At 36.8% G+C, this 23,685-nt stretch overlaps 1 long non-coding RNA gene across 1 annotated transcript in view; it reads right to left on the bottom strand.

Moving 5' to 3' along the window:
- Positions 1 to 23,685, bottom strand: part of LOC102167790 (uncharacterized) — a 402,854-nt gene that overhangs the window by 42,520 nt on the left and 336,649 nt on the right. Inside the window, exon 4 of the long non-coding RNA XR_002337630.2 lies at positions 10,178 to 10,232. This is a non-coding gene — a long non-coding RNA (uncharacterized LOC102167790). The remainder of the gene's footprint in view (positions 1 to 10,177; positions 10,233 to 23,685) is intronic.

The following is a 23,685-nucleotide window of genomic DNA, read 5'->3' as shown; positions in this document are numbered from 1 at the left end:
TGTCAGAATTATCTCATTGTTTTTTAGGCTCGTACCTGTGGCATATGGAAGCTCCCAGGCTAGGGGTCGAGTTGGAGCTGCAGCTGCTGGCCTGTGTCTCAGCTGCAGCAACGCAAGATCTAATCTGCATCTGTGACCTACACCACAGATCACAGCAACACCAGATTCTTAACCCACTGAACAAGGCCAGGGATTGAACCTGCATCCTCATGGACACCAGCCAGGTTTGTTTCCACTGAGCCACAATGGGAACTCCCTCTCATTTTATTTATTTATTTATTTATTTACTTATTTTTGTCTTTTTGCCTTTTCTAGGGCCGCTCCAGCGGCATATGGAAGTTCCCAGGCCCGGAGTCCAATCGGAGCTGTAGCCACCGGCCTATGCCAGAGTCACAGCAACGTGGGATCTCAGCTGCGTCTGCAACCTACACCACAGCTCATGGCAACGCAGGATCGTTAACCCACTGAGCAAGGCCAGGGATTGAACCTGCAACCTCATGGTTCCTAGTCAGATTCATTAAGCACTGCACCATGACGGGAACTCCATCATTTTAGAGTATTTTTGTAAACAGGGCTTTGGCTGATCTTGACCATGGTTTCCATCAATCACATCATAGACAGTGAAGCTAGTCTATGAATGTCTGTCTGCTAGAGAGGAAAAAGAGAGATGTTAAGTGTTTGCCTCATAACCCTAAGCTTTATTCAACAAATATCTTTCCTAAGTAAGCAAATGACAGTTTGGTGAGCCCATGAGCTAGCTTTTGGCTTTCCTTTATCATCATCTGATTAATCTGCAACTGTCCCTGATGGTGCAAAGGTAGGATCAAGGCAATAGTACCAATCGCTATGTTTCTTTCAGTCAAAGATAGTGGATAAATGGAAGAAACATCTCTGAGGTTTCACTTAAGTGTCCTTAGCTGTTTAGTGATAAATCTTAAGCCAGCACTGGGACTTCAGGAACACCTATTTTAATAACCACACTTCCTAAAAACATGAGCCCTGACGTCAGGAAGGTGGTGTCTCACCATGCAGGAAATTAACCAGAAAAAGAATCTGCAAGTAGCAATTTCTGCAGTAATAGATTTTGATGAATATTTTTTCAAAATGTTCTGCTGATGCTTGACACCATAATGAATCATGCCAGATTACATCAATCATGTTGTATCACTTAAAAAAGTAAAACCAACCCCCAAACCACAAAATGTCTGGTAAAGGTGGAGTTGCAATGGGCCATAGTTAGGAGGTATCCATTTTTAGAAAGAAAAATAAACTGTAAATACTTAATATGGCGTGCCCAATCACCATGTTAAAAAAGGCTTTAAAAATCTCTCTGAAAAGCAAACAGGGGACAGTTTCGTATTGAATTTTTTTTTTTTTTTTTTTGTCTTTTTGCCATTTCTTGGGCTGCTCTTGCGGCATATGGAGGTTCCCAGGCTAGGGGTCGAATCAGAGCTGTAGCTGCCAGCCTACGCCAGAGCCACAGCAATGCAGGATCCGAGCTGTGTCTGCGACCTATACCACAGCTCACGGCAACGCTGGATCGTTAATCCACTGAGCAAGGGCAGGGACAGAACCCGCAACCTCATGGTTCCTAGTCAGATTCGTTAACCACTGCACCACGACGGGAACGCCTGAATTTTTAAAGATTTATGTATATATATATATATATATATATATATATATATATATATATATATAAATATGCACATACCAAGAGAAAGAGGATCATCTAGAAAAAAATATTTTAAATCATATATATTATCAAATTCAGATTGATTGGGACCATTCTCAAAAGATGCTTCACTTCTCTCCAACTTGAATACAGTTCTTAGCCTCTCAACCATACGGGGCTTATAGAAACATTCCCATGTAGAAGATAGCCATCATCAATAAATAAGTGCTTGGAGCAAGATATGGGTGAGGATGGGTAAGATAAGTTTATCCTGAAATGTTCCATATCACCCCAAAAGTTGCTAGGTAAGGTCTCTATTTGACTCACTTAGGTAATATTTCTGTAGAATGTCAATGTTCTCAGAATCAAGAAATGTCTTCTAAGTTTTCCCTTTTTTTGTACATTATAGAAACAGAATGGCATCTACTATATTAAACATATCTCTGAGATGCAAAAATTGCATCTTTTTTTCCTCTAAAACTATCATATTCAAACTGCTTCATCTTAAGAAATCTCTCCTCAAAGAAAAATATTTAACATAAAACCAAGCAAAACTGCTCAGGTCGAAGTGGTGGAGTATATAGGTGGTTCTCAAATCCTTTTTATAGGAAATAGTCCGTGGACCCAGTCAAGTCTATAAGGAGCATGTAAAGTGCAATATAACAACTATTGTTTCATCTACCTCTGCATACTCAGAGAAATTCCTTTTCTTTTTTTTTTGCTATTTCTTTGGGCCGCTCCCGCGGCATATGGAGGTTCCCAGGCTAGGGGTCGAATCAGAGCTGTAGTCCCCGGCCTACGCCAGAGCCACAGCAACGCAGGATCCGAGCCGCGTCTGCAACCTACACCACAGCTCACGGCAACGCCGGATTGTTAACCCACTGAGCAAGGGCAGGGATTGAACCCGCAACCTCATGGTTCCTAGTCGGATTCGTTAGCCACTGCACCACGACGGGAACTCCTCAGAGCAATTTCTAATATTAGTAATTATTTTTTACTCTTTTCTGTCCTACCCAACCTACATTTTTATATGTGGAGCCTAAAACTGAAAAATCTTGGAAAAAAAATCATGCTGAAATTCTGGTGCAAGAAAGTGAATTCCATAGGTGAACAATCTGATTAGGTTTAACATGATTGGTCTCTTCTTTATATTGCAAATATATTTCTTAATACCTCTGGGGACATAAATCTTTCCACTGATATTTTCTTGTTTCCAAAATGTGAGATCAGGCGAAAACTTCTGGAAGTTTATTGAACATTTTTTTTCTATGTTTTTCAAACTAAGATGATATATCAAATTCTTGGATTTTACCCAAGGGTACAACATTCTAATATATACAGAAGAGGGAATAAAAAAGAGAAAAGCAAAACTATGGGGTATCAATTTGATACACAGAGAAAGAAGTCTGTACGTACTAGGGGCATGTGGTGGAGTAGTGGGGTTCATCGTGAAATCTTGGTCAGTCTGCATGGACTTTAAATCCTCATACTAATAGCTAGTGGTAGACCTTTGATAAACTCTTTTATCTCCCAAAGCCTGTTCTTCATCTATAAGAGGAAAATATCAATCATGTCTGCCAGTTGGGGTTATTGTGAGGAGAAAATGACATCGCACACAGAAGACACTGAACATAGTGGCCTCACTTTCAAGCAAATCCTCACATACCATCTATATAGTGTGTATTTTGGGGAAACAATTGTCTCTTGCAGTTTTTGCATGTCACTTGGTATCTTTTAAGGCTCAAGCATATTACTAAATTTTTTTCTAACCTTTCTTCAGGTGAAAAAAATCAGTCTTAATCATAGACTGTTATTAGAGGATCCAATATTCTACCAGTTAAGTATTAATATTCTCATTCATGACTTGCAGAAATACAGACAGAGAGGCAATGTCGTTTGATGACAAGTCATGCTTAGAAAAATGCCTGATGCTTCATACCTCTGCTTTTAACCACTAGAAAATATTTACTCTGCAATTGAATTCCCCTTTATTATTGGATCTCTTGCAGCTTTGACCTTTGGGTATTGGCCTGTATGTATTTGGATCTTTTTCAAATAACTGGCATAGCTTCTTGGTTGAAACTGAAAGTTGGAGAAACTAGAAATCCTTCATGGTGAATTGTGGCCTGAGGCCGTTATAAAACTTCTCAAAAAGTATCACAAACAATCTAGCACCTGTTCTTACTTGCCTGCTTCCTGAAAACTGGTGGTGTGTCGGGTGGGTGTGGGGGTGGCTGGGGAACTGATGATTTACAAAGAGCGGCTTCCACTGCCCAAGTTTTGCAGCATGTGAGAGCAAGTCACATGGGAAGGACAGAGAACGTGGACTGCTTTGATGATGGTTGGCCATCGCCAAGGAAACTGCTCCCTTGGCAACTGTGGTCAGTACATCTGTCTAGTTGCATTTCTAAGAGTCACATAGTCAATACCATGGAAAATATGTTTTAAAACACAAACACATACCAAAAAAACAAATAAAAAATAATAGAGTTGATAAGGAATTCTTTGCTTTTATGGCAAGGGAGTTTGCATATAGTTATAGTGGTATCCAGCAGATCACATTTAGGGGTGTTAACTTATAAAGGGAAAACAAAGTGTCCCCAGTTTAAGCTAGCCCATAAAACAAAACAAATCTAAACCAGGTAATCATTGGTTTTATTATTCACAATACACATGGGTTTAAAACTTCACTAAAGTGTCTGTAGGGAGCTTATTTGAAACACTGAGCACTCCCAAGTACAGTTCAACTCAAGTTTGTAAAACTTTATCCTAAAGATAAAAGTGGGCAAGAAAGAGGGAGGTAAAGACTCACTTGGGGAGAGGGCAGAATGCCAAGCAAAAATTAAAGAGAACCAATTCTGAAGTAAGATGGTAGAAAAGATGATTCTGTTTAAAATCATGGTTTATTCACAGATCTTTGGGAATACAATAATACGATATGTGAGGAATGCCTATATGGAATTGCCATTGATGTTGAGAGGTTAAAGAGATTTACATTTTGAACTTAAAAAGTTTTTGAGTAAGAAAAGAAATAAAGATTTTAATACAACTCACCTATATGTATTTCATTGAAAGTATGTTGTATCTATGAAAATAACTTGTGAATTACAATTAACACAGTGAACAAGATTGTCATTGAAAACATAACTTTAAAAGTTTATACCGTGAAGTATGGGGATCAATTCCATCGGAGTGTGCTTTATAATTAAACATCTATATTAAACTAAAAAGCTGGAGTTTCTGTCGTGGCGCAGAGGTTAACGCATCCGACTAGGAACCATGAGGTTGCGGGTTCGATCCCTGGCCTTACTCAGTGGGTTAAGGATCCGGCGTTGCCGTGAGCTGTGGTGTAGGTTGCAGACGCAGCTCGGATCCCGTGTTGCTGTGGCTCTGGCGTAGGCTGGCAGCTACAGCTCTGATTCGACCCCTAGCCTGGGAACTTCCATATGCTGTGGGAAGCGGCCCTCAAAAAGGCAAAAAGACAAAAATAAATAAATAAATAAATAAACTAAAAAGCTAATTAGAGAAATGAATAAATAATGTTAGTTATGTTGTAAATTCTGGAAACACTAGACAATATTAGGGAATTGAAATAAGCTGTTGGGTTGTGTTTTACATGTATATTAAACTATAAATAGTGTCTAACAAATTCTTGATGTACTTTTTGACATCTTTTTTTTTTTTTGGTCTATTTAGGGCTGCACCTGCAGCATATGGAAGTTCCCAGGCTAGGGGTCAAATGAGAGCTGTAGCCACTGGCCCACAGCACAGTCACAGCAATGCCAGATCTGAGCCACATCTGTGACTTACATCACAGCTCATGGCAATGCCACTTAATGAGGCCAGTGAGTGAACCCGCATCCTCGTGGATACTAGTTGGGATCATTACTACCGAGCCACAATGGGAAGTTACCTTTTTCACATTTTTTAATGATTTATTTTTTAAATTATTTTTTAGTTTTTTGGTAATGCCCATGGCATGTGGAAGTTTCTGGACCAGGGATCAAATCTGTGCCATGGTAGTGACAATGCCAAATCCTTAAGTGCCAGGCCACCAGGGAATTCCCTTTTTCATATCTCAACAGGAAGCATTTTTTTTTTTTTTGCTTTTTTTTTTCTTGAGAGGGGTGCTGCACCTACGGCATATGGAAGTTTCCAGGCTAGGGGTCGAATTTGGAGGTGTAGCTGCCGACCACGGCCATGGCCACAGCAATGCAAGATCTTAACCATGTCTGCAATCTACACCATAGCTCATGGCAATGCTGGATCCTTAACCCACTGAGTGAGGCCAGGTATCGAAACTGTATCCTCAAGGATCCCATTTGGGTTTGCTGAGCCACAATGAGAACTCCTCAATGGGAAGCATTTTAACATACTGCTGACCAGGCAGTGATCCTGACAGGGTTACAACCATCTCTGCTTGCTCAAGAAACTCTTTGCATGAGGGAGTGTCAGAAGCTTGGAAGAAAGTTTTGGGGAGAATGATGGATCATTCTCTCAGGGATGCTAACATTCATGACAGTGCAGAAGATGAGAGTACATGGAAAAACACAAACATCAACAACTGCGTCAAACACAAATTCAGAGGATTTGGACTATAAATGTGCAGAAATTTTAGGAACACTTAACCAATTTATATTACTTATGTTTTACTTTTTATGTTTGCACAAGTGTGAAATATGATAAAAAATGTGTCTAAGTCTAAAACTGTTCTTTTGGTAAGTACAGAATGCTTTCTAGGTGATAAAAAACATTACGTGATAGTTTAAGCGGTAAATAAAAAATGGCACATCTTACAATTGACAGTATCTTAGATTCAGTGAAACATGTGACAAAGTGTAGACATCACCCTTCATGGTCTAAGAACTGAGTCAAAAAGAGAGTGAGAGAAACTGAGATGAAATACTGACCAAGAAGAATACTACCCGCCCCTCTTTCCTCCCCCACCAATAAATGGAAAAAAGCAAAGACAATAAGAGATATTCATTGAATTGCTGATTAGTCAAGATAAAAGTACAAAGTTGGTGAGCATTTCTCTGTGGCAAAGCATGTCACAATTAAACAAAAGATTACATCTATCTCACAGATGACCTTGGTGTTTAATCTTAGTCTGCCTCTGTCACTTAATCTGAAATCCAATTTAATGTCTGCTTTGTACATCAAAGAGCCACACAGGTTCATGTTACATATTTTCTCAAAGGAAAAAGTTAAATTAAAAGAGAAAAACTTTCCCAAAGAGTAAGGTTGATGTAGAGGCATTTGGTAGTTTAGCAGTTCTATAGAGCACGTTGATTTTCTCCCAGATAAATCACTCTTTAAGAATATCTTCAATGTCAAGCCTAAAAAAGTTGTCTTTACAATACTGCCACTCGGTTATTGTACATGTTCTCTTTCAGCTGATTTATCTATCAAGGTCTTTGTGTGTCTGTTGATTAAAAAGTCAAGTCTGCATACATTTAATTTTCCTGATCTATTTGACAGAATCTGAAGGTAACATTGGAGGAGAGGACCCTTCTTCTATGAGTACATCACTCTGTTTGAGATTCCATTGAAATTCAGCAGCAGATAATACCAATTCCAACTTTGTAGTATAACTTCCATTTTGTGGAAAGCTATTTTCATTTTGGCACATTAACTAGTACAATATGAAAATGAACGATTCTAACGTGAATATGAAAATCTGTACACCCTCCAGCTGATTCTTCAAAGTTCATTTTCAAAATGTACTTGTTTGGAGATTCTCTGCAGTAGGAAAACCGTATTTACCAAACCATGAAGCACATTCCTAGACAGACACAATACCACTAAATCAGTCCATTTCATGTTGGCACTTGCCTTCCTTAAGAGTTTGGTTTTGAGCACTGTTCTCCTTTTCTGGATTTTTATGATTTTTGGAGTATCCAGGAACTGCTGGCAATTTCAGTCATATCCAGTTGTAGCTCAAAAAAAATCATGTGTGGCATAGGGAAGGCTATCTTTTCCAGCCTGCCTTGCAATCAAGTGGGAACAGGTGACTATATTCTGACCAATAGAATGTGGACAGAACTAATATACCCACTTCCTTTCACTTATTTGCCTGTTAGATAATAGATACCAAGAGTGCAGGGAGGAGGAATAAGCAGTAGGAAGAAGTTTGGGTCCATGGGTGCTTCTGGGGAGAAAGCAAGCCCTCATTCTCAATTCACATTTGACTGTGCCAAGAATAAAACATCAACCCATGTTATGTCAAAATGCTGAAATGCTGGGCCTGGTTGTTACAGAAGCTAGGGTTATTTAGCATGACTAGAAATGATAATATAATAGAGAAGTCCCCAACCATATTTCTTAGGCACGCCACCAGATATTACAGAATATAGATATATGGGCTTCATAGCATAGGGAAACATAATAAAAAAAGTTCAATAATAGTTCTGGGCATTCATTGCCTCACCTCAGAAATATTTGGGGTGCCTGTGTTTCAAGCACTGGAGTAAGTTCAGGGCATGTAATAATGAGCTAAACAGCCATGGCACTATTCTTTATGAAGCTTACAGATAAGGAGGTAGATATTAGGCAATGGATCATACATGTAAGTGTAAAATTATAACCATGATCATTTCCTCGACATGAGAATCTTGATCTTATCAGACATAGGAGTATAAATATATCAATGTATGGACACCTGAGCAATAAAAGGAAATATAAAAGCAGTTCAACACCAGAAATACTTTTAGGATTGGATGGTTTTTTGGTAAATTTTAGTTACTTTTCATTTTGTGCCTTTTTAAAAAAATAATTAAGATCATCTAATAGTACAATCTGGTCAGTTTGAGATAGACATTTGCCTTAGGCAACTAAAAACATCTGAGGCAAATGAAATTGCAGGAAAATATGAAGCTGGTGAGAGTGAAATTTTTTTCTTCAGTGACCCTAGCACTGTATCCCCTTGGGAAACCTTCAAGTCACTCATCCATACCAGCCACTGAGGGATGCTCCCTGGAAGAGGCATTGGGGTACCCTGACTTTCATTACTGGGATGATATTATGACATCTCTGTTTCTCCATTGCATAATTTATGCAGAATTATGCTCAAAACATGAAGGAGAAAGAAGTCATTAGCCTCCCTGATTGATCTAGATTTCCAGCATGGATAGCCAACTCTCTAAGCTACTTCCCAATCCCTGAGAAAATTATATTCTGATGTCTCCAATCTTTTATACTGATTTTTTTTCTCTCTCTATATAGATGAAGACCACTGTTACAGAGGCTTACAATGAACTAATAATCTAGACATGTTCTTTGTCAGATTCTGGGCCCAATCTGATTTCTCACCCTTATGATTCAGGTGGTGGAGCCTGGCAGGCACACCTTTCCAACCACATAAACATCAGAGCAGGTTCCTACTGGCCCTCTCACTTCCACACATGGGAAAAAGATCTGGATGCCCAGCTCTTGGTTGCTTTTCATTTTTAGACACACTACACCTTTCCAGGAGAAATATATACAGAGACTTTCAATAGGTTCCCTGGCATCGAGATACATCTAAAAGACGTTGTTTCCAAGAAAGAATGATTAATGCCAGGGAGTTATTTTCTAAGGTACAATTGTAGACCTTCAAAGTCAGGCTGTTAATTTGGTGATATTAACTTTTGAGTCACTTGACTAGTCAGTTTAGGAAGCAACAATTCTCTTAAAACTCTTATAATTACACTTGGACAAGTTTGCGCGTAGGACCGCGAGTCCATCAGCTTATTATAACCATGGCGCATTTCACACACCATCTTCATTATCTTGTGCTAAAGAAGAGAGCGCACGCTCTTCTGTGGGTAATTTTAGATTGGCCACTGACACACTCCGCAGTGTTTATAAAGAAAACAAAACTTGGATGTTGGCCCTTTTAATTATAACTGGCAGAATCGCTACACCCAAAAATCACATAATCTCTTCGCCATATTATATCTTTGAAGACATCTGCTTACAAAGCAGTAACAAGGAACTCAAAATCTAAAAACAAACTTTGTACTAGATTGATTGGTTTGGCGAGCCATGCTTCTGAAGTCCTGGCGGACTCTGAAAGATATATTCCTGAACTTCAAGAAAAGCTTAAAATTAGCTGCAATGGTGTTACAGCCAATTGTTTTTGGTCTGGATAAGGGGATTAGAGCCTATTATTAGGATACCTCTTATTGCTAAGGAAAGTCGATTAGCCCAATGGAAGACATCATAAATTTCACCAGTCATTTCTGTTGTTGCACAGTTTCCAAATAAACACATAGCTAATGAAAAATTTTGATAAGTTTGGGGCAGGACTTCCCCTGAGAAATGATAACCCTTAAGGTGCTATTTTCTAGGTGTTTTAGACAATATTTTGAGGCTGACTGAGAACATTAGACATTCCATCAAAGGATGAAAACTGCTCTGTGACATCATCTTGACTCTGCATCAAACATGTGCCTCTCTTCACAAGGATTTGGACATGATCTGAGCTCATCTCTGAGTTATTACCCTGTGATTGTAGTCACTTACCTTAGGGCAGATCATTTTACAGCTCGTAGAGTTCTTAAACTCATGGTCCTGTACCCTTAAAGATAAAATGGAACAATCACTTATTAGTTAATCTGTGCTCTATAGATGGGTAAGAATCGTTCTTTTTCTAGGTGACTTGTGGGAGTGTATTTGAATTAAGAATTAAAACAAACCCAATGCAAAAGCCTGAATTTGTTGCCAAAATAAAATTGCCTACATCTTATGTAGTCATTTAATTCATCGCGTCCCACCCTCCTTCCACAACTCCAGCCAAAGAGTCTGTTTTTCCTTCCCCAACAGCATTTTCTGGAACCCAGGACTAGTTGTTAAACACTAACGGACTTAAGACAGCAGCTGGAAAAGTGAAAGCAATCTCATTGTGCTGCCCTAGTTCAACCAAAATGACTAACCAATTTCAACATTTAGAGTATCCAATTGGACAAATATTTACTGCTCAGTGAGTATGTTTATTTTAGAATCTTAATCCCAAATTACTTTGCTGGTGGTAATGCTGTGAACATTGTCTATATTTTAGACAAACTGATTTTTTTTTTCTTCCTGATGTTAAAAATTACAATTATAAATAGATACGCTGCCTGAAAATTATAAAGCTGTGTGTATAATTTTTTTTAATGTCAAAGTGCTCAACAAGCGTTAAAGATGTTGACATTTGTTGTCATTCTAACACTAATTTTATTAGTTGAAAGTATTTTTTCCCAAATGTTTTTCTGAGCAGCGCCAAGTAACTGCTGTTAGCCCAGAGCACTGAACTATTAACTGTTAACAGCAGGGGAGTTTTCAGGTTCCAGCATTTTAGTACATGCTTGGATGTAAGTGTTTTACCCATACGTTTCCTTTTGCAAATACATAAACCAAGAAAGTTAATAATTTTGATATGTGAATTAAAAACTTCTGAATGTCTTCATATACGTAGAACAGACTCAGCAAACATCGTTAGAACTAGCAAACCACTAGGAGAATAGAAAGCGTGAAAATGTAAAACAAAAAAAAGAATGATTACAGCACTCAGAATGATTTATTTAATGGAGCTTGTTCAGCGTTTTCATTTTGGGTATTTATATTACTGTGATCTGACATGTTTTCTTCTTTCTTTCTTTCCTTTTTTGTAGGTCATGTCAGGAAGTTTTTGGCTTTAGAAATTCAGAACAGACAAGAGCTAATGCAAGAAAAAAATAAAACTATCCCCATGGGGATGACATTCTAGAACTCTCTATTTGTCAGGGAGTGAGAGCATAATGTTTGGGGCGAGGCACATTTGGGTGAAGCCATGGGTTCTCAGGGCTTCCACAGAACACAGTGCAGGCAAAAGACTAGTACAGGATTACTTTTCATTAGAAGAGTTATATGGCATGTGCTGAATCTTAATTTACCTACGAATGTGTAGCTTTGTGTCCACAGATAGATGTCCCAGTTATAACTTGTGGATGATTTTTATTCAAGTCTGCTTTGCCAGACTAGTCTTCTAAGGTGTTTTCCTAAGTAAAATCTTGATCCTCAAAAGAGGATGAATACATGTTTACCCACTATAAATTAATTTGCCTCACAGGCTGCTAGCACACAAAATTCCTCCCAGGTGCAGAGGGTCTAGAAAAGCCTGCAACTTGAGCAAGTCTCTGTCAAATGTGAAGGAAGCAAGTTCTCTGCAGCTTTTCAATTCTTGTAAGGAGATGTAAAGATATGATTTCTACAGTGAGTAATGGTACAAATAAAACTATGTCTATTATTATTTTATTCATGGCATTTAATTATAGAGGGAGATGGGTAGTTGGATGAAAGACAAAAAAAAAAAAAAAAAAACCCATAAGCAAGGGAAAAGCTCCTCTGCTCTTTTTAAGTCAATGCTCTAAGACAATGGGGAAGAGCTTTAATAGGATGCCCAGTGAAAGACAGATTCCACAAGCCTAAGTGTTCACTGGGGGTTCGTCAAATAATGGGACTGTTGGCCTATTTTTCAAGCGAGTTCTCTGCAATAACTTGACATTTGATAGGATTACCTCTGGATTTTGGTCTGAGTCTCTGCTGTGACTGAGAAGATTGTCATTTTTTGATTTAAAGATAACAGAGCCAATCACGTGAAAAGGTTCTATAGAGTCAGCCTGTGACTCATAACCAAATATCAAGAAAGATTTTGTCTATAGTTGGCTTTCTTACCCCTGTTATAACTGATCAAATGACTAGTTTCCATCATAAACACTATATATTTATTTTATAAAAAAAAAGCCCGACATTCTTCATAGATGAATTATAAGAGTATCATAAAACTTGGGTGATTCTTTTCCCCTGAAGACTGAGAGCATTTGCTGATTATAATTTCAATTCAAAAGTTTCACCAAGAAAGATGAATCAATTCTGCTTAAGCAGAACACTGAACAATTGAAAGAAAAAAATGAACTGGTCAGACATAGATAAAACCAAATTATGAGGCCATGGAATTAGATATACAGGAGAGCAAACAAAACACACCCAAACACTGGTCTTGCAATTGACCATTCAAAATATAGTTAATAAGTTCCCAAACATGCAAGTTTGAATTTTAAAATTAAGCCTCCCAATTGCCAATTTCAAAAAATATAATGAGTTTAGAGTGGCCTTTTTATTATGCATGGTTTTATGTCTTTGGATTTCAAAATTACCTAGCATGCATTTTCAACTTTGCTACAATTTCCGGGCTGTTTTCATTTCTATTTTAAAAAGGCTAAACAGTAAGATGTGCCTCTGCTTTGCATTCTAATTGCACGTAACTGATTTGCACAGCAGAACAAAAAACTCATTTTCAGATTAAGAATCGTGCACCAAGAATAATTATTGTTCTACCAGAAAAAAAAAAAACTTTCCCACATCTTCCTCCCCTCATTTATGGAAACTGTTTTCTAGGTTCCCCCTAGGTTGATCTCTTTTATAGACCACCATGCATTGCTCTTTAGGGACTAAAATAATGCAAATAGAAACAAGGAACATACAACTGTTTTGACTACATTCTTCTGCTTGCAACATAACACTTGCCTTTTATTATTTTATCCTCAACAATCAAGGGGTGACTAAATGGTTGCAGGTGGTGATGAAAATAAAAGTCATCCATCATTATTTATTAGGCATGAAAAAGATACACAATAATGTAATTTAATCTCAGAGCAGACAATTATTTCCACATATTGATAATACAATGTGAAAACTGTCATGAATTCTAATATGATATTTTGGCTTTATTGGTGCACCACGGCCAGCATGACAAATAATGAAATTGCATCAAAAAGAAAAAAAAAAGGTAATTATGTGCATATGTCAATATCATGGGTGGAAAACATATCACCAAATTTTTAAAGCTTCTTCATTACAACTTGAAGAAGTCAAAAGTTTGAAGTGGAAAAAAAAGCACATTTTCAGTTTTTGCTATTTAAAATACAATCTATTACATTCACACTACAATCTATAATCTGAGAAAACAATGCCTGAGTAAGTGTTTTATCATAAAAAGTTTTGAAGAACAGCCAGTCAGCTAAAATATTTGCAATAAATATATATATACCACAGGGTCACATTTCTAATATGTTCTTTGGTTCACTGTAGTCTGGTAAAAATCTACAGATGAAAACTCTGATCTCTACTTTGGGTAGCATACACATGGCTATTAAATGTAGCAAAGAATATACCTTGTAGCCAAATAAAGCAAGAAATGGTTGAAAATAAACACCTTTGGTAGGAAAAATCCTGACTGATGAAATGCTTGATCCAAAAAAGTGAAAGCTAGTTGTTCATTATGTTAAATGATTCCTCTTTTCACTTGATTGTTGAACTCTATCTCCAAATAGGACTTGGAAGGTGAAAATATGACAGAAAGAAAGAAAGAAAGAAAAAGAAAGAAAGAAAGAAAGAAAGAAAGAAAGAAAGAAAGAAACAAACAAACAAACAAACAAACAAACTAGCATTTCAACTCTGTGGATGAGAACCAAAATTATCTTACGACTTATATTTGAATAGATTCTGGTTTCCGGTGAGCAACCCTGATTAGAGGCTTTCCTGGTTAGAAATAAATGAGATGGTTCTTAAAGTACCTGGTCATGATACAGTGTACACTCACACACACACACATTCATTTTCCAGCGTATATACACAGCATTCTTTCTCCGAGACTACTTTTTTTCGCAGCTCACATATAGATTAGAAACACAAATACGAGCTTCTTGGATAAGATAAATGACCTCCTCTAAAAAAATTGCCTTTTAGAATTATTAAGGAAGGAAAATGTTTTAGACTTGGATTGAGTGGTGGACAAGACCTGGAAGAAAAAGTGTCTCTGAGTGATCACAACACTGTGACCATTCTGGGTTGGGAGAGAAAATTTATATATCATGTGGTTACTCAATTTTATAAAGAGACTCTAAGAACAAGTATAGGCATTGGGTAGGAAAAACAAATGAAAGGAATAATTTAAAAAGTCAATAAGCCACAGGAAATCTGGAGACTGTTTAAAAACACCTTATTGGAAGCCTAGCAAAAGTTTGTGCCAGAGATCAAAGGGACACTTGGAAATGTGGCCCAAGTAAGGAAACCAGGGAGATCCGCAAACTATGGCAGGTCAGGTGTGAACAAGAATGCAGGCGAGCCAAAAGAGAATTCAAGAGTCCCTTGCAAGTGACTCCAAAGCTAATAAAAATGTTCTTCAAAATATACCCATGGCAGAAAACCAAGTACAGAACTAATGGGCCGATCAAGTGACCCACTATGGGCAAAAGAGATATTCTTCTTGGAGGATGGAAACCCTTTTGACTTTACTACTTTTATCCACTCATTCAATCATCCATCCATCAATCCATTTTTTTTTTTTTGCCATTTCTTGGGCCGTTTCCTGCTGCACATGGAGGTTCCCAGCTAGGAGTCTAATCAGAGCTGTAGCCACTGGCCTATGTCAGAACCATAGCAATGTGGGATCCGAACCACATCTGCGACCCACACCACAGCTCATGGCAACGCTGGATCCTTAACCCACTGATCAAGGCCAGGGATTGAACCTGCAACCTCATGGTTCCTAGTTGGATACGTTAACCACTGAGCCATGATGGGAACTCCTTCAATCTTTTATCTATTAAAAAATTATAGAATGTTGACCATAAAGAGACTTTGGGTTCAAACCTGGGAATACAGAATGACATAAGCCATTCATTCATTTATTCTTTCACTCATTCAATCATCAGTTCATCTATCCATCATGTGTTTGGTAATCTATTCATTCCACACAAAAATTTTACAGGATGTATATCATGAGACATACATTCATTCAGTCAGTCCACAAATATTTGAGAGACTAAGCCCTGGTCTAATTCTTTGAGATAGATTTGTGAACACTAGAGACAACAGCCCTGCTGGAATTGAACCTCTTTTCTAGCATGGACTAGCTGTGGAGGTAGGCAACTTATACAACAAACAGCTTATCACAAAATCAAAAGCAGTCATTTGATATGAGAGGTATTATGAAGGACAAGTTCACATGGCTGTGAGTGCCTGATGGGGGCCCTGAGTGAGATAGAAAACAACACTCTGCTGACAGACCTGGATGGAAAGGAATAAGAGCTGGGAGTGTGGCAGGAGGGGAGGATGAAAAGATGGCACAGAGGTTTCATTATTTGGGGCTTGGTATGCCATGTGAAGAACTCCAGACTTCATCTTAGAGGGTGGTGAAGACTTTTAAGCTACAGTGATCTACTTAAAATGCTGGATACTCTTCTGTTCAAAACCCAGCAATGGCTACCTACTTCAACTGGAGGCAAAGCTGAAGTCTCTATCTTCTGTTAGCTTTCAGACTAAGTTTCGTTTGTTTGTTTTTAACCTCTCTCCCCTGCTCACTCTACTCCAGGTATACTGGGCTCTTTGTGCCTACTGGCTCTTTTCTCTTCCCTCCAATCCAAATGGATGCATCCATACTTTCATTAAGTCTTTGTTCAAATCTTATCTATGGGGCATGACCTGAAGACCAGACTTGATATTGTGACTTCCCTGCCATCTCCATTTTTTGTGTATCCTGCCTTTTGTAGTATTCATTACCTTCGGATGTAAAATACACTTAATTTACATATGTTTTGTATACAGTTATATACAGTTAACCTTCCCTGTCTTTGGGTTCTGCATCTATGGATTCAACCAACAGCAGACTGAAAACTTGTGGGAAAAAAAATTTTTTTCAGAAAGTTCTGAAAAGCAAAACTTGAATTTGCCAGCAACTATTTATATAGTATTTACATTGTTTTTATAATTATTTACTTAGAATTAGGTATTAGAGGAGTGGTATTAGGTATTAGGTATTAGGTGGAGCAGAAACAAATCCGACTGGGAACCATGAGGTTGTGGGTTAGATCCCTGGCCTCACTCAGTGGGTTAAGGATCTGGCATTGCCATGAGCTGTGGTGTAGGTTGCAGACATGGCTAGGATCTGGTGTTGCTGTGGCTCTGGCATAGGCTGGCAGCAACAGCTCTGATTAGACCCCTGGCCTGGGAACCTCCATATGCCGCAGGTGTGGCCCTAAAAAAAAAAAGAAAAGACAAAAGACCAAAAAAAAAAAAAAAAGAATTAGGTATTAAAAATAGTCTAGATATGGCTTAAGTATACAGGAGGATGTGCCTAGTTTGTATGTGAATACTATGCCATTTTATATAGGGGACATGAGCATTGGTGGATTTTGGTATCTGTGGAGGCTCCTGGAACCAATCCCCCACAGAGAGCAAAGGATGACTGTGTAGACCTACCTCATTCTCATTTTTATTGCATTATGCTTTATTGCATTTCACAGGTATTGCATTTTTTAAAAATTGAAAACCATTTATGGCAATCCCGTGTTGAGCAGGTCTATCTGCAACATTTTTTCCAATGGCATTATTTTTTAATCAAGGTATGTACAGTGTTTCTTTATGACATAATGCTATTGCACACAATAGACTACAGTACAGTGTAAACATAACTTTTATAAGTACTGGGAAACCAAGAAATTCATGTGACTCACTTTCTTGTGGTATTCATATTATTTCAGTGGTCTGGAACCCAAGCTGCAGTATGTCTGAGATCTGCCAGTCCTATCTCTATCCACCACCCCCAACCCCACCCAGGAGAATGGATTCTTCATGAGGCAGGAATTTCTGCTTTTGTTTACATTTATCCTGGTCAACTACAAACTAAAATTGTGCCTGGGACACACAACTCAATAATAATTTGCTGAACAGATAAATTACTGAATGTGTTGTATAACATGATCATATTACATTTTAAGAAAATTACTCTGGTTGAAGCTTGAAGAATAAGCTGGGAAGAGTTCAGTGTAGATGCAGAAAGATAAGAAGCTATTTTGAGGGTCTAGTGAAAAAGTTAATGGCAATTTAGGTTAGGGTAAAGATGCTAGAAATGGAGAAAAGTAAACTGGTCTGAGGGACTTATTTAGTAGAATCATCTGGGCCTGCTTACGTAGTGTGTCAGAGCTGGCATGTATTGGTTTGCAAGAGAGAGCTGATAATTAAATTTTTAGGAATTTTGTTAGTTGTTAAGCACAGATGTTATTAAAAATTAAATTATATAAACTTGCAATTAATCATATTAGAACAAAGTTAATAAATATTCAAAAGTAATTAATTCCTAATTATTTTACTACATTTTACTATTATCTATGCTCTTGAGGCTATTTATGTCTACTGTGTTTCTTTGGGAAATACTATCTGATGGCAAGTTACTGTGCAAATTTTTTCAATTCCATATTAAGTCATGTCACTGGTAGCTTGAAATCAGTCATAGCAGGAGTATTTATTCCTTGGTAATTGTCAAATGCTATACATCAGAGCTTGCTTTATTATCTTTTAAGAAAGTGAGGGAGAAAATGTTAATAATACCGATTAATTTTAAAAGAATGGCATGTCTGGAGCTATTTCATTGTTAATATTGCACAAAATTGAGGAACTATTTCTCCAGTATGTGAAAACAATTTTCTGATTTAGCAAAGAAGTCATTGACATCATTGATAAGAGAATGAAATCCTGACCTACATCTTGTCTTACTGCTATCTAACTCTTTCATGTAAAGGAAACTATCAACCAACATACGTATTAGAAATACATTCACTCATTAGCTGCAATCATAAGTTGGCCATGGATTAAAGAATTTTGCAAAAAACTATGAAAACATTCTAGAAGGATTCATTGGCTATATGAAATTTGCCATAAAGAGTATTATATATTATCATTGTACTGTGATTGTTTGTACACATTCTTTATATCAATAAAATCTATGATAAATTTATTTTTAAGTTTTATTGAAATATAATAATTATATTGTGATAATTTCTGTTGCATGACAAAGTGATTCAGTTATACATAAACACACATCTGTTCTTTTTCAGATTCTTTTCCCATACAGATTATCAGAGGATATTGGGTAGAGTTCCCTCTGCTATACAGTAGTTACCTATTGGCCAATCATTCCATATACCACAGTGTATATATGTGTATATTTTCTTTCTGGATAACTGGTTGTTAAACAGGGTATATATGGGTCAAGAGAGAAAGAATTAGCAAAAAATGCTGCCAGTGTCTGTGTTGTTCAGCTGCCTAAATGATGATACTCATACCCTCATACAAGGGAACATTAGAAAAGGACAGGTTTAATGGGTTGGATAGGGCAGGCAGTGTAATGGGTTAGTTTGGGTGATATTGAGTTTGAAGAGACGAGTAGCAGAAACATGTATGGACCTAGAGAGTCTCTTACTAAGTGAAGTAAGCCAAACTGAGAAAGACAAATATCATATGAGATCATTAACATGTGGAATCTAAAAAATGACACAAATGAACTTATTTACAAAACAGACTCACTGACATAGAAAACAAACTTATGGTTACCAAAGGGGAAAGGGGGGGGAGGATAAATTAGGAGTTTGGGATTAGTAGATACAAGCTACTCTATATAAAGTAGATAAACAACAAAGTCCTACCGTATACCACAAGGAATTATATTTAAAATCTTATAATAAACTATAATGGTAGAGCATCTGAAAAAGTATTTGAATGTACATTGGAAACTGATGCAACACTGTAAATCAACTATACCACAAAAAAATTAAAAAAAAAAAAAAAGAGAGATAGGAAGACTACAGGATCAGGTGTCTAGCTGTTTCCAAAGCTCTGGAGTTCAGAAAATGACTTTTAGCTTGAGCCGTCCTTTGGGAAATATTTGTGAAGATCAGTAATGAAAGACTTGAGAGTGGATGAAATTATTCTGTTTCTTCCAAATTAACTTCCAAAGTGAATTTTGGAGGCATTTAGATTGAAGTGGTAAATGCCAAATGCTCTAGTACTGACAGGCAAATTAATAGTATACAAATTATCAAAGCTAAACAACACCCTCTAAGAATATTAGAGGTTTCCATCAGGGACATACATTTTCAAGACCAAAGACATGTCCTCCTTTATTAGAGAAGGATGTCTTAGTTAAATAAGTAGCATCAAAAACATAGATTCCAGAGTTCCTGTTGTGGCGCAGTGGTTAACGAATCCGACTAGGAACCATGAGGTTGAGGGTTCGGTCCCTGGCATTGCAGTGGGTTAAGGATCCAACGTTGCCATGAGCTGTGGTGTAGGTTGCAGATGTGGCTTGGATCCCATGTTGCTGTGGCTCTGGTGTAGGCTGGTGGCTACAGCTCCAATTAGACCCCTAGCCTGGGAATCTCCATATGCTGCAGGAGCAGCCCAAGAAATGGCAAAAAGATAAAAAAAAAAAAAAAAAAAAAAAAAAAACCCAAACAAAAAAACCCCAAAAAACAAAACACAAAAACCATAGATCCCTGTTGGAGCCTGTGTAAGTAGATTTCAGAGGGTGCCATGGGTAAGTGGAATTGAGTTATTTTCTTATTAGTTACCAATGATTCTGAGTATTGTGAGTGTGAGTAGAATTAATTAATTACTAAATGATATGAAATGTGGGAGTCTGATTCTTAAAAATAAGATCTTTATTTGAGGGCTTTATGTTACCTTTTTGAAAAAGATACCTTTTTGAAAAAGAATCATGGACTTCTACTACAAATATATTGTTTTCCCTAACTTTCTCAGTTTGGTAAATTTAAAAGCCCTGGATAATATATGTAATGTGTATGTTACATCCCTAAAAGAGAGAGGAAAGAAGGCAGACCAGCTGGGGATTTTAGTACTCAAAGAACAATGTAGAGATCAGCTTTCTCTTTGCCTCATATCTCAGACTTGGAGCTGAAGAAGCTGGCAATTCAGAAAACCAATTGGCACAGACAAAAAAAAAAAAAAAAAAAAGACAATAATAACAAAACAAAACAAAGAAATTAGCATCAAAGAAAGACCTATTCTTTCTAGTGAAAGAATCAGAGGAGGGGCAATCTACACAGACAGAGGACTTTAATAAAATAATCACTGTATTCTGGACAAATAAAAAATGATGGTTCCACCCCATCCACACTAGCAAAAACCAAGAGAAGCATAGACATAGTCCCCTGTTGGACTGTAACAAGACTCACCAAGAGCATTACTTGGATGATGTTAGAGATGCCCAAGTAGGGAGATCTGATTTTCATCCTCACCAACTGGTAATTAGACATCCCTCCCCATCCTTATCCCCTGCGGTGTCCGTGGAGACTACAAATAGACCATGGACTTCCATCTCTGCCCAGCAATAATGTAGACCCCACCACCATCTCTGGTGTTAACAGAGGCTGAGTGGGGATCCTGTACTTCTACCACTACTTGGCAATAAGGAGGCAATGCTTCCTCCTTTCTCTTGCTGGAGCTGTACAAGAGAAAGTAAGCAAAAATAGAGGTTGAAATAAAATTCAGAACATCATAACATAATACAAAAATGTCCACATCTCAATTGAAAAACTCATAATACCACAAACCACTCATAAAACCACAAACCAGGAAGATCTAAGTCAGGATGAAAGAAGAAAATAGATTCTAATACCAAGGTGGCAGAGATGTTAGAATTATCAGATGGACATTAAGAAGCTATAATAAAAATGCTTCAATGGGCAATTAAAATACATGAAACAAATGAAAAACATATAATGTCCTAGAAAATAAATAGGGAAATAACAGCAAAGACATAGAAGTTTATAAAAAAGAACCAAAATGGAAATTTTAGAACTAAAATATACAATAACCAATGTAAAAATATTAGTGGATAGGGGCGACAGCAGAAAGGAAAGAACAGAACAAAAAGAATAAATGAATGGTAACACAAAACAACAGAAATTATCCAATCGGAAGAAGATAAAATATACCAAAAAAATTTGAGAGTCTCAAGGACCCGCTGAACTTTAACAAAAGACGTAACATCTGTGTTACTGGAGTCACAGAAGGAGAGGATAAAGAGAACAAACTAAAAAATACAGAAAAAATGATGAACAAAAACTCTCAAATTTGCCAAGATACATAAAACTAGAGAATCAAAAAGCTGAGAGAACCCAAAAAGAATAAACGTAAAGAAATCCATGCTGAGACACATCATAATTAAACTTCTAAAAACTAAAGACAAAGAATCTTGAAAGCAACTGAAGAAACAACACTTGACTTATAGATGTCAAGTGACATGACAGAGGATTTCTCATCAGAAAACATGGAGGCTCAAAGAAGTGGCACATTATTTTGCAGGTGCTAAAAGAAAAGAACTGAAATGTAGAATCCTTTGCCCAGTGAAAACACTCTTTATGAATAAAGAAGAAATCAAGACAATTTTCGATGAAATAAACTAAGAGAATTTGTTGTCAGCAGATCTCCTTTAAAAGACTGGCTAAAGGAAATTCCTCTAATGGAAAAAGAAACGATGAGTGAAGAAGACTTGAAACATTAGGAAGGAAAAAAATGATAAACAAACCCACTGGTAAATACAATAGGCTTCCCTTCCACTCTTGAATATTCTAAGTTATGTTTGATGATTGAAGCAAAAATTATATTATTTTAAAACAACAAATTATTTGGTTCTAAATGCATGTAGAGGAAATGTTTAATACAATTACATTATAAACAGGGTAAAGAGACATAAAGAGAAGTAGAGTTTTTAAAAATTATTTTTATTTTTTTAATTTTCTTTTTTTTCTTTATTCAAATATAATTGATTTACAATGTTGTACGAATTTCTGCTGTAGAGCAAAGTAACCCAGTCATATATCTATACAGACATTCTTTTTCTCATATTGGCTTCCATCATGTTCTATCACAAGAGACTGGATTTAATTCCCTGTGCTATACAGCAAGAAACAGAGGTAAAGTTTCTATATATAATTGAAACTGGTAAAATGCCAACAGCAGTAGACTCTGCTGATTTGTGTATACATAGTATAATATCTAGAAGAACTACTTTAAAAGCTAAACGAAGAGATACACTTAAAAACACTATGGATAAAAAACTTGGGATCTGAAAAATGTTCAGGCAACCTGAAAGAAGGCAGGAAAAAGAAAACAAAGAAATGAAAAACAGAAAAAAAGTAGAAAACAAAAATTAAATTGACAGACTTACATCCTAGTGTATCAACAATTATTTAAATGTAAATGATTTAACTATATGAATTAAAGATAGAGATATGAATTCCTGTTGTGGTTCAGGCAAAATGTACCTGACTAGTATCCATGAGGGTATGGGTGGATCCAGAGTTGCTGTGATCTGTGATGTAGGTCACAGATGTGGCTAGGATCTGGCATTGCTGTAGGCCGGCAGCTACAGCTGCAATTTGATCCCAAGCCTGGGATCTTCCAAATGCCTTGGGTGCAGCCCACCCCCCCACCAAAAAAAAAAAAAAAAAAAAAAAAGAAAAAAAAAAAAAGAGAGAGAGAGAGAGAGAGAGAAAGGGAAGGATAGAATAGCTTAAAAAAAAAAAAAACCAAACTAACTTTAAATATGTTGATAGAATCATACTGCAAGTAAAAGAATGGAAATAGATACATCATGTAAAAATTTATTAAAGGAAAGCAGAAATGGCTATATTATTATGAACAAAGAAAATAGACTTCAGATCTAAAAATATTACCAGGGATAGAAAGAGACATTATGTAATGATATAAAAGCCAAACCACAAAGAAGGTATACAAATCAAACAGCTACAAAATATGTGAAGCAAAAACTGAAATAACTAAAAGGATAATCCAAAATTTTGTGTATCTATAAATCCAAAAATTTTATATAAATTTTTATATTAAATTTTATTAACAGAATTTTGTCCACACTGATAAAACAACTAGAAGAAAATCAGCACGAATACAGAAAGACTCAACACCATCCTCTCAGTCTAATTGATATTTGTAGACCTCTCCATCAAATAACAGCAGAATGCATATTCTTTTCAAGTGACAAAATGACCATATCCTAAGCCATGAAGCAACCTCAACAAATTGAGAAGTGAAACCATAGATTGTGTTTTCTGGGCACAATGGAATCAAAATGGAAATCAGTAACAGAAAGATAAGAAAATCTCCAAACACTTGGAAAATAAACAACACTCATA

This window comes from Sus scrofa, chromosome 13 (genome assembly GCF_054392235.1).
Source record: "Sus scrofa isolate SSC_HxYL_T2T_F1_AM1 chromosome 13, Sscrofa_HxYL_maternal_Yorkshire_Landrace_v2.0, whole genome shotgun sequence".
NCBI lineage: Eukaryota > Metazoa > Chordata > Mammalia > Artiodactyla > Suidae > Sus > Sus scrofa.
Note: the sequence above shows the minus strand (reverse complement) of the source record. Positions and strands in the feature narration are given on the sequence as shown.